This window comes from Crocodylus porosus, unplaced genomic scaffold, assembly GCF_001723895.1.
Source record: "Crocodylus porosus isolate Cpor-Errol unplaced genomic scaffold, CroPor_comp1, whole genome shotgun sequence".
Lineage (NCBI taxonomy): Eukaryota > Metazoa > Chordata > Crocodylia > Crocodylidae > Crocodylus > Crocodylus porosus.
In genome coordinates, this window is record NW_017728920.1 from 17254002 (window position 1) to 17264694 (window position 10693).

Consider the following 10693-nt stretch of genomic DNA (forward strand, 5'->3'; position numbering starts at 1 on the left):
AGTGACCAGGAATAACGGTCACAAGCTGGCAGAGGGTAGGTTTAGGTTAGATATCAGGAGGCGCTACTTCACGGTCAGGGCGGCTAAGGTCTGCAACCAACTTCCAAGAGAAGTGGTGCTGGCTCCTACCCTCGGGGTTTTCAAGAGGAGGTTAGATGAACATCTTGCTGGGGTCGTTTGACCCCAGTATTCTTTCCTGCCATGGCAGAGGGTTGGACCAGGTGATCTGCTCAGGTCCCTTCCGACCCTAGAAACTATGAAACTATCTACAGATGATGGAACATATGCACATTTTTTAACCTAGGGCAAGTACAAGACTTCTCTGCATTATGCATATCTCCACATATTTGTTGTAATTTAACAGAAAAGATGAAGAGAGCTTTTATGATAACCAGACCCATTTAGTTTTTTAATTAACCAAATATCTAAAAACTTACTGACCTACTTGAAGAGCTACTAGAGAAAAGGAATGTATATATAAATAACTTCCACTGAATGTTCAACCAAAAATTCACAGAAATATTCTGTAAAAGCATATGCACCTCTGAATTAGTTAATCTGAAGCAATAGTAGTGTTCAATATAGTTGGAAACCTGTCTGTTACTTTCACCTTCTAAGGTACTCACTTTCTCTCATTTTTTCCCAAGCTGATACATACAGCAACAGTGTGGCCTGCTGTTCTTTTCTGTCTTACCATTCTTTTGTTTCTGTCCCCTTCTAAAGGCAACTACATCTTACTCCCCACTTTCCCTTCCCTTATTTGCCATCCACTCCCCTAACCTTTAATTCTGATTTTCAGTATAATTCTTTATTTTCCTTACTGCAATTCCCAAACCTCATCCTAGGTGACCTCAATCAGCAAACACGCATCTTTTATCCTGCTGCTGTTTAACATCTCCAGCACAATCACCACTCTCACTCACTCTCTCATGCCACTTATTTGATTTAGTCTCACAATCACAGTGGGTTCTTTCAGATTGCCAACCATTACTTGCTTGCATTCAGTGTTGTGCATCTCTCTTAAGGTGTTCTATTTGTAGTACAGCATGTATAGATGAAACGGGGGCCCTAAATTGAAGCAGTGGGTTTTTAAAATCACCACTGCAATTTAGGGCTGATTAAATCCCAGTACTGTGCAGATGCCCGACTTTCCCCACCCCCATCCCCCTGCTGCCAGAGAGGCAGGTAAAGGTGAACTGCCAGCAGGTGAAGCAGTCCCTGGGCTGCGGGGGGGGCAGGGAAGGAGGGCTGATGCTTCCCTCGGCGGCAGCAGCACCCCCACCCCAGGTGGCACCTGACCACAGGCACCCAACTTGTTTCTGTTTTATTACTAACATCCATAAAGCCCTCTCCCGACCCTTTTTTAATCTTCCTTTCCCCCCTCTGGGCACTCACCCTCCCTTTTTGCTTTTTATGGCCGCATTCCCAGACACTTATCTCTGTAGTTAATATACACAATTTTTTTTTCATTCCCTTAGTTTTAGCTTTTGGGATTAACCCTGTCCTAGCAAGAATGCCAGCCACTTACACCCAGTGGCTGGCATGGGGATACCTCTAAAAACCTCCCCCTTAACCATGGCTTGAGGGTTCATACCCCTCCCAATGTTGGGGTCAAGGTCTGTGTAGGTGCCTTAGCTGATCTCCTGGGATGGCGTAACATATATTACATGGGTTGTGTTAACATGGTCCCAGTGATTTACATGAGCACTCTTACCCTGGTCAACAGGGTGTGCATGGACAGCCTGAACATCGTGGGTGTACACTATCTTGTCACACCTATAGACACCCAGGCAGTGAGGGTGGTGATTTCTAATGTGCCCCCACCTGCCTGACCAGGAGCTGGCCAAGGGACTTGAGCCTTATAGGGTTCCTATGAGTCCTTTGCGCCAACTGACAATCAGAAGTAAGAACCCAAAACTCAAGCATGTCCTGTCCTTTCAAAGACAGGTCTTCATGCTTCTCAGGGAGGGCCCCCAGTCTCTGCCTCACTCCTTGAACCTCACACTCGATGGGAGCAGGTTTGTGATTTATTTTTCCTTGGGGGGAGACCATGGGTTTTCAGTATGGTAGCTCTTCCCACCTACCAGCCTTTGAGGGAAAGTGGCCAGAACATCGGTGACTGCAGCAGCACCAAAGGATGGCAAATCCACTTCTGGGACACAGGCCCCACCCAGTGGTCTCTTCCTGACCTCCTTTTACCCCTGTTCCATCTGAGGGGGTTGGGGTCTCTGGCGTGAGAGCACCATCCAGTGAAGGGGTGGGTACTACTACCCAGCCCTCTCCCCTGCCCATCTCACCTATAGTGCCCACCCCACCCAGTGAGAGGCCCCACCAGGTGGAAGGGCGGATGCCACTTGCTCCCTAACTACCCTGACTACCCCGTCCAAGCTGGCTGAGGTGGCTGGTGACTGTGGAGCCCAGGCCCTGTTGGACGATGGAGCTCATGCCTCCTCCTGGCCGCCCTCCACTGTAGCTTTGTTTGAGGGCTGGCCATGGAGATGGGCTGGTCCGCTCATGGCCCACCTGCCCTGTGAAGGGGGTGCTGCCTGCCACTAAGAAAAAAAACAGAGAGGAAGATGAAGGGGGCCTCTCAGGACACCCCATCCCTGCCAGGACCCTCCTTGGCGGTGCCGGGTGGGGGCCCGCTGGACAGCCTGACCCCACTCCAGCTGTCATGCCAGTGACCCCCTTGCACGTGACCACAGAGATGATTTGGTGGCAGGGGAGGGGATGGTGGCGGTCACCAACCCCTCACCTGTTTCCCAGCTTCTGGAGTCAGGTGGCAGTAAAGATTATAAAGAATGCCTGTCTTCTGGAGGCCTGACCTAGGGGTGCACAGGAGTCTGTTGACCTCTTAGTCACATCCCAGTCTACCCAATTGGATGGGGAAGCTAGTAAGATGGAGATCCAGCTTTCTGAGTGTCGCAAGCGACCTCAAAAGTAGGATGACGTCTCTCCCCAAAGAAGGCAGGGATTGTTGTCTTGGAGCCAGTCCCTGACCTGGACAATGAAAGGAGGCTGATATGTCTGGACATTGAGGGTATAGACACTGCATTTGTCGGTGAGCCCCAACCTGGGGTGCAGCCTCACTATGCTTCTGTCAGAAATGTCCAGCCCATGTTGGCAGAACCCCCCCACCCCCGGGTCACCCGCAACTATGGGGGTCTCCTTTCATTTCTGAAGCAGACCAAAGGACAGAAGAATATAGCAGGGCACATCACTCAGTGGTGCGCAGACCCAAAACTCTGTCAAAACTACCAGAGCTGCAGCCAAACTTATTCAGGAAGATCTAGGCACCCAGCAGATGGCTTACCATCTGGAGAAGTTTGCACAGAGGGTGAGAGATGAGTGGGGCCTGGGGGGTCCGTGGAGTAAAGTAGGGCATGATAGGCCTTCTCCAACCTGTCTCTGCTATTTTGCTCTGCTCTTGGGTGCTCGCTCTTCCACCTACACCTTACCTCACTCTTCCCCTCCCATACCCACACCCATGACAGCTACAACGATTGGCACTTTTAACATCAATGGTTGTTGAGATCTGGTGAAATGGGAGGCCATCCTGGAGCTCCTGCACCGAAAGCAGTTGGCCGTTGTCTTCCTCCAGAAGATGCATTCCAGTGGGCTCAACCAGGTGGCTTGGCACACTGCCTGGGGAGGCCACTTGTTCCCAAGTCATGCCACCAACCTCAGCACCGGGGTTGTGACTCCTATTGCCACAGCTGCAGCTTGACACGGCAGTGGCACAGAAGGTCATCCCCAGCCGCCTTCTGACTATTTGTGTCATGTTAGCACAACACATTCTGCTACTCATCAACATCTATGCACCCACTGATGGCCAGGAGATGGTCATTTTCTTTGAGACCATGGCCTCCCTCCTGCATGACGCTACTGAGGAAGAGGACCTGCTCCTCGTAGGTGGGGATGTTAACTGATGTCTCACTCAACTACACAGGGTCTGAGCTTCACCTGCCCTCCACCCACAAGCTGCAGTCTGTCCTGGAGACCACAGACCTCGCTGACATCTGGTGAACTCTGCATCCTGACATGCACCAGTACACCTGAGCCAGGACGAGTGCCTGGGAGACCCTGCACGCAGGTGCCTTATTGGTGCTTCAATGTCAGCCTGATTCAAGACTCTTATTTACGGTACTGCTGGTTCCACAGGAAAGGCTTACATGACTTGGCAGAAAGCGTGGCCCATGGAGCAAAGATCTGCGCCCACTGCCAAGAGCCAGCAGAAACCGACACCCCAACCCACTTTTTCTTCAACCTGGAGTGGTAGTAGGCAGCAAACAAAATCTAAGATCACCTCAAGACTCTCAAGGGCCAGGTAATCACGGATGAAGGTGAAATACATTAGCACGCCATTGCCTTCTATCGTGACGTGTTTGCAGCTGAGCCATCCTGCCTTGAGGCCATGCATGAACTCCATGAGGGCCTGCCACGTCTGTTCCCTGGAGGCCAGAGAACTTGAGCCGGAATTGTCTCTGGAGGAGCTGGCAGCCGCTGTGGCTGGCCTCAGCTCCAGCAAAGCCCCAGGCCTTGACGGGTTACCTGCCAAGTTCTACAAGACCTTCTGGCTTCTCCTTGGCCCCTGCCTCCTGCACATTTTTCATGAGAGCCTTTCCAACAAGGTCCTGCTGATCAGCTGCCACCAAGCAGTGCTCATATTGCTGCCCAAGAAGGAAGACCTTGGCTGGATTAAGAACTGGTGCCCAGTCTCCCTGCTATGTGCAGACTACAAGATTCTGGCCAAAGCACTGACGACACACCTCCACACCATCATGGCCTCCGTCGCTGGGCCTGAGCAGAGGTACTGGGTGCCAGACCATTCAAGACAACCTGTTCCTGCTGCGCAACCTACTCACAGCCAGTGAACTCTTTGGCCTGGACATTGACCTCACCTCTCTGGACCAGGAGAAGGCCTTCGATTGGGTGGACCATGCCTACCTTTTCCAGACTGTCATGGAGGTACTGGGGTGCTCCATGCCTAAGAAAGAGATAAGGTGAGCTGTCAGTCACCAGGGCAGCTCAGGTGCTGATTGTCAGAGCTGCCAATCACCAGGGCAGCTCAGGGGCGGGTTGCTAGGGCAACCAGGTGGGTCAGGTGGCCAGAAGGGGGCAGGGCCAGGCCTTTATAAACAGCCCAGGCCGGAGCCTGAGGAGCAGTTCCCTTCTGGCAGCTGCAGGAGTAGGAGCTCTGTGGCAGAGCTGAGCAGCCTGAGCTGGTGGATGCTTCCGTTGTTGCGCTGGCTGGCTGCAATGATGCTGGGAACAAGAACACCCTAAAAGGAGGTAGGATCGAGAGCCCTGGTGGGGGCTTGGAGTTGATGGTTTTGAGTACAGAGACTTGGTGTTTATGTTACAGCCAGATGGCTTGAGTCTCAGTTATAGTTTACACCGGAGGACCAGGTGAGGCTGTAGGGGAGCGAGGAGGCCTCGGGGGAGCTCCCCAGCAACTTGGGGGTCCCCAGTGCCCAGTAACAGCACAGTGCCATCAGGGCACTACAGTTGCGCCGGAGAGGCACGGTGTTTGCCCAGAAGGCAAAAGACCCAGAGAAGGGTCAAGTGGCCAGGCACGGGCCACCTGAGCCCCAAAGTCGGCGTTGGAGAGGCACGGGGTGTGCCAGAGAGAGGCGTGGTGGTTGCCCAGAAGGCCCAGAGAAGGGTCAAGGGGCCAGGCACGGCTACGGCCACCTGAGCCCCAAAAGCATAGAGCGCAATATAAGCCCAGAGGCTGGGCAATGGCCGCAGGAAGCGCGGCGGGCACCCTAGAGAGGGCCAGGCCCCAGAGGGGGCAAAGCGGACGTTGGCCAGGCGGGGGTTGGAGCCCCCAACGCTTGCCAAGTGAAGGGTTGGAGCCCCAGGGGTTGGAGCCCCAGGCGCGAAGAGCGCAGTATCGGCCTAGAGTAGGCACAGGCCCCGGAGCGGGGCAGCGGGCACAAGAGGCGCGGCACAGGCCCCGGAGCGGGGCAGCGGGCGCAAGAGGCGCGGCACAGGCCCCGGAGCGGGGCAGCGGCGGAGAGTCAGGCCCGCAGATGGGTAAGGAGCCCGGGGTGACAGAGAGGGCACGCATAGCCCTAAGGCGGGGACATATAGCGGCACCCCATACGGAGTAGGGGCAGGACACACTTACCAGTCACTAGGCGGATAAATGGTTAAATAGGAGGCTGCCTTTAACAGCAAAGTCGTGGCAGGCGAGATTCGAGGGTGCTTGGACCACCTGAAGTGATGGTAGAGGGGCGCTGGGGAGTTCACGGCTGCTCCTAGGCCCCACAGCTGCTCACACAGACCCTGGAGACCTTTGGCTCTGCACCCCGTTCCCTGCGCACAGAGGCATCCATCAGGGCTGCCCCCTGTTGGGCATGCTCTATGCCCTGGCCATCAAGCTGGTGCTGCACATGCTGCAGCGCCACCTGAGCAGCGTGGCCCTCCCATCAGCCCTCTGCTCTGGCTGTCAGTGTATGTGGACAACATAACCATCTTCCTCAGCACCCAAGAAGATGTGTGCACCCTGATGGACTGCCAGCGAGCCTATCAGTGTGCCTCCTCAGCCTGTATCAACTGGGCCAAGAATGATACCCTGCTGCTTGACGCATGGACAAGCGTGACCCCCCCCAGATTTGCTGGGGTTCCTCACCTGGCACTGGGAGGGCTTTAAGGTCCTGGCCATGTTTCTGGGGCCACCAACCTTCATTGTGTGCAACTGGGACAGCCTTGAGGGGGTGCAGATCCACCTGCAACAGTGGCAATGGTGCCCACCCAGCCTCTCCTACCATGAACATGTCCTTATTGCCAGCAACCTGGTGGCAGCGGCCCTGTGGCACCAGTGCACCATACTCAACCTGCCACAGGACCTACTCAAGAGACTCCAGTGCTGTTAGAATTTTTCTGGGGTGGGCACTACTAGCTCCCACAAGCTGTCCATTACCTATCAGTTGCCAAGGGTGGCCAGAGCCTGGTTGACCTAGCGAACAAGGTGGCCGCCTTTTGCCTGCAAGCCTTACAGTGACTCCTTTAAGGAGAGGAGCACCTACCATGGCAACAACTGACATGTCAGCTCCTGCAGAGGGTTTGGGCCCTCAGCTTCGACTGAGAGCCCTTGCTGCTGGACCTCATGCTCCTAATTGGGTGGTGCTTCTGGCTTTCTACCATGACATGGCATGCACCTGGCAGGCCACTTTCCACCTCCGGCCCTGGGCCTGGCACCTGTGTTTCCCACAGCTGCTAAGGGAGCCCTTGGTGCTCAACCTAGCCCTATTGTGCCCCATGCCAAGCCTGGCCTCCAGCAGCCTCACAGCCACCCTCATCCAGGTGCATCCTCCACCTGGGCCATCTCCTTGACCCCACTAGGTTGGCCTGGCTTTCACCCCAGGCCTGGACTACCTGGCTGGGCATGCACTATGCCCACAGCATGGACCATCTCCTGCATGACATCCAGGCTGCCCTCCCACTGGAGACAGAAGCCACCCTGGATGACCATAACTGGGCATGCCAGGTCTCCTGCACCACGGATACCCTAAGGCTTTTCCCATGCTGATGGTCACGCCGGTGGTGGCCGGCGGGCCTGGCACCCTGCTGACACTCCCCATGCCTCTCAACAGTGACAGAGATTGCCCCTTTCTTTCTCTGTGGTGAGAGAAACAAAGGGGTGGTTTCTCTGGGTGGTTCATATCCACGATGCCCAAGATGCCCTGTGGCTTTTTGGCCTCCTGGTGTGGGTGTGCGTATCACTCGAGTTTCAGCATGCTGGGCTCCGGCAGGTAGTGCCTGCCTTTGAAGCACACTGGGCCCTTGAGGGGGCGCTGTGCTCTGTGGAGGATGGCCATCTTCCATATGTGTTCTGATGTCATGACTGGTCTTGGCAACGCGGCAGGCTCAGTGGTGGACTGCAACTCCAAGCTCATGCCATGCCCTGGGCCCTCGCCAAGCTGCTTTTTGATTTTTTTTTCTTTTTGTGGGAAGTTAAAAGTTTTGTTATGTGTACTATTGGATAGAGCAGAGTAGGAATCATTTGTTTATAGAGGGCTTTGGTCTGTACAACTGTGTGGCTGGGTGTCCCAACCACATAACGGCACGTTAGGAACAACGTGTAATACTGTGAAGGTGTCTGTCATGATGTGATGTTATGAATGTAATCTCATGATGCTCTTGGTTTGATTTGTTTGTCTTTGCTTTTTATATTGGACATGGACCCCAGAGGGGCCAACTTCTTGTACCCTAAGCCCCTGAATAAAGTAGCTAAAAAGTCAAAGTCCTCCCTCCCATCCATCCATCCTGGATTCTTTCTTAAACACTTTCTTCCTAATGGCTCTTCTTCATTTCTTTACTTTATACCATGCTCTTCTACCCCACCACCTTCCCCTCAATCCTTTTTATCTAGCTGCCACCTATCTTCTTTTTCCTCTTTCTCTCAAGAACACTAGAGCACACCAAACTCATGATGCCTCAACTCTTTCTTCTTCAACTCTTTCTGGAAAGCCCCACAATGAACAAAAAGACCTGATGAATGCCAGGGCTTTTAACTATGTCAAAATAGCTTTTCTCTGTTGCATATTCTTTCTGCTCCTAGAGAAGATGACCCCACTTTCTGACTTGAAGAAATCAGACTCTAATTACTGGCTGGCAGTGAGGACACAGATTCTGGTTTATGACAAGAAGTGCCAGCAATACCATCAGACTTGCACAGTAAGTGAAAAATTCTTTACACTGCTTGACAACTTGAAAACTTTAGACCAGTTCAGTTCATCAATCTCCTCCTGAATCCTCTGTCCAGTGAGTAGTCTCTCACTGTTATTAAGGATATTGGGCTTGGCTGAATCTGGGAATTTTCCTTGTCCTTAGCTGACTTTCTGTAATCTCTCATCATTGCTCAGAATGAGGACTCATTTATTGCCCCCTCCTCTAACAGGTGCTGTACATATATAACAAAGTGATCACATAATGGAAGTTTGGAGAGAAGCCCAGTCTTGGCATTAGCTGAACAGGATTCATCATTTTGCTCTATTGATACTGAAGCCATGGAAATAAAATGTTTAGAATTCATTCCTCCTCTCTAACAGTTTGCATATGAAACTGTTGTATTAAGCAATAAAAGCAATTTTTAAATTAGCTGTGGGGGAATCAAAATGGCAATCATTATAAAAGACTAACTTGGGAAATACTAATAGCCAAACACTGAAGAAGGCTCTTTGTACCAAGACTTATTTCTGATTTAGAAAAAAAACCAATTTTGGAATGCACTTGGCTTAAATTTGGTTGGAGGAAGTGAAAACAAGGTTAACATTTACTACATAACATCAAAGAATACCACTTTTAAAATATGAAAAAAATACAATTATTCCCAGAATTTGTATCTCTATGGCTGACACTGAATGAGTGATGACATGGAGAAATTTTAACAGAGATAGCAGAGTTACTAAATGTCTGCTTGTTGATAGGAAGCCTCTTATAATTTCCTATTCTATTTACTATCCTCTTCTACTCATGACTGGAACTGGGTGCTCTTGTCATGAGTCCTGGGATCCTTCAAAAATGTGTATGCAGATTAGAACTTTTGGGGCCCTGTTTCATGATGACTGCCAAATACTTAAGGCTGTGGAAGAAACAGGAATCACTGAAAACAGGGGGGGAAAAAGGCACAGCTCAGCTGTGAGAGTGAAGAAAGTGAAGAGGAAGTCTAAATGTATGCAATGTAGTGGCTCAACATAACTTGAAAACAAGTCTGTGCTGAGGGGGACTGCATGCGATGGGCACTACCATATATTTTATTCAGATGGGCTCCACTAACCTATCCTTGTGGTAGGTCCAGGGGCCAGCCTGCTATTGTAGGGCCTCCAAGCCTAATGCTCAGTCCTTTCTGGGGGAGAACCTCCCACTTTTTTGGAGGTCACACACACAAAAAAGTTCCCACCAGCATGTTTACCCAATATTAGTATTTTACAGTCATGCTCAGTGTTGGCTGCATCTAAATCATCATCATAACTGGTTGCCATTACTGAGTACATGATGCCATTACTGAGTACATGAAGCAGTTCAGAGACAGACAATGTATTTAATGCAGCTTCCTTGTATGTTAATGTAAACTGAGGAGCTTTCCTTTCCCATGCTGCTTGGGGGTGGGTGGAAGGACCTGGTCTTGTATTCAGGTATATATGGTAATCATTTTCAAACCATCTAATTAAGTCAGAAATGATTATTTTACTAAGCAGGAAGTGAATTAATGTCCTTAATCTTACAAATATAGACATAAAATGGTAAATAAACCTCCACATCATGTTGCAGAAATCATTTTTCAAAGCTCTGGTTACCTTTTGCTTGTAATCATACTTTAAAAGCACTAACAAACTAGACTCTAGGAACATGTTTAGACTAAAAATTTAAAATATATTTTGTAAACCAACAACAATACCCTAATTAGACTGAGCAACTGTCACCCATTGAGATCAAAAGGGTTTATAAACTTCAATTTACTCTCTCAAGTCCCATATGAAAGGGGCAACCATTCTATTGATAAACAAGAAAAAATGAGATACTAAAAATTCAAATAAATCATTTAAATTCACATAAGAAGTTGGGATGCCAACTCTAATGAGAATTCAGCTCTCCAGAATCAGCTGTGAGGTTAAGGCTTTTTTAAAAATGAAGTCATTATAACATCTTCTTCCTAAAATAGACATCTTTGCTGTCAAAATTT

General features: G+C 50.6%; 1 long non-coding RNA gene across 1 annotated transcript in view; it reads right to left on the bottom strand.

The window, feature by feature from the left end:
- Positions 1–2644, bottom strand: part of LOC109312540 — a 3865-nt gene extending 1221 nt beyond the window's left edge. The window contains exon 1 of the long non-coding RNA XR_002101839.1: positions 2567–2644. This is a non-coding gene — a long non-coding RNA (uncharacterized LOC109312540). The remainder of the gene's footprint in view (positions 1–2566) is intronic.
- Between the last annotated feature and the right edge of the window lie 8049 nt (positions 2645–10693).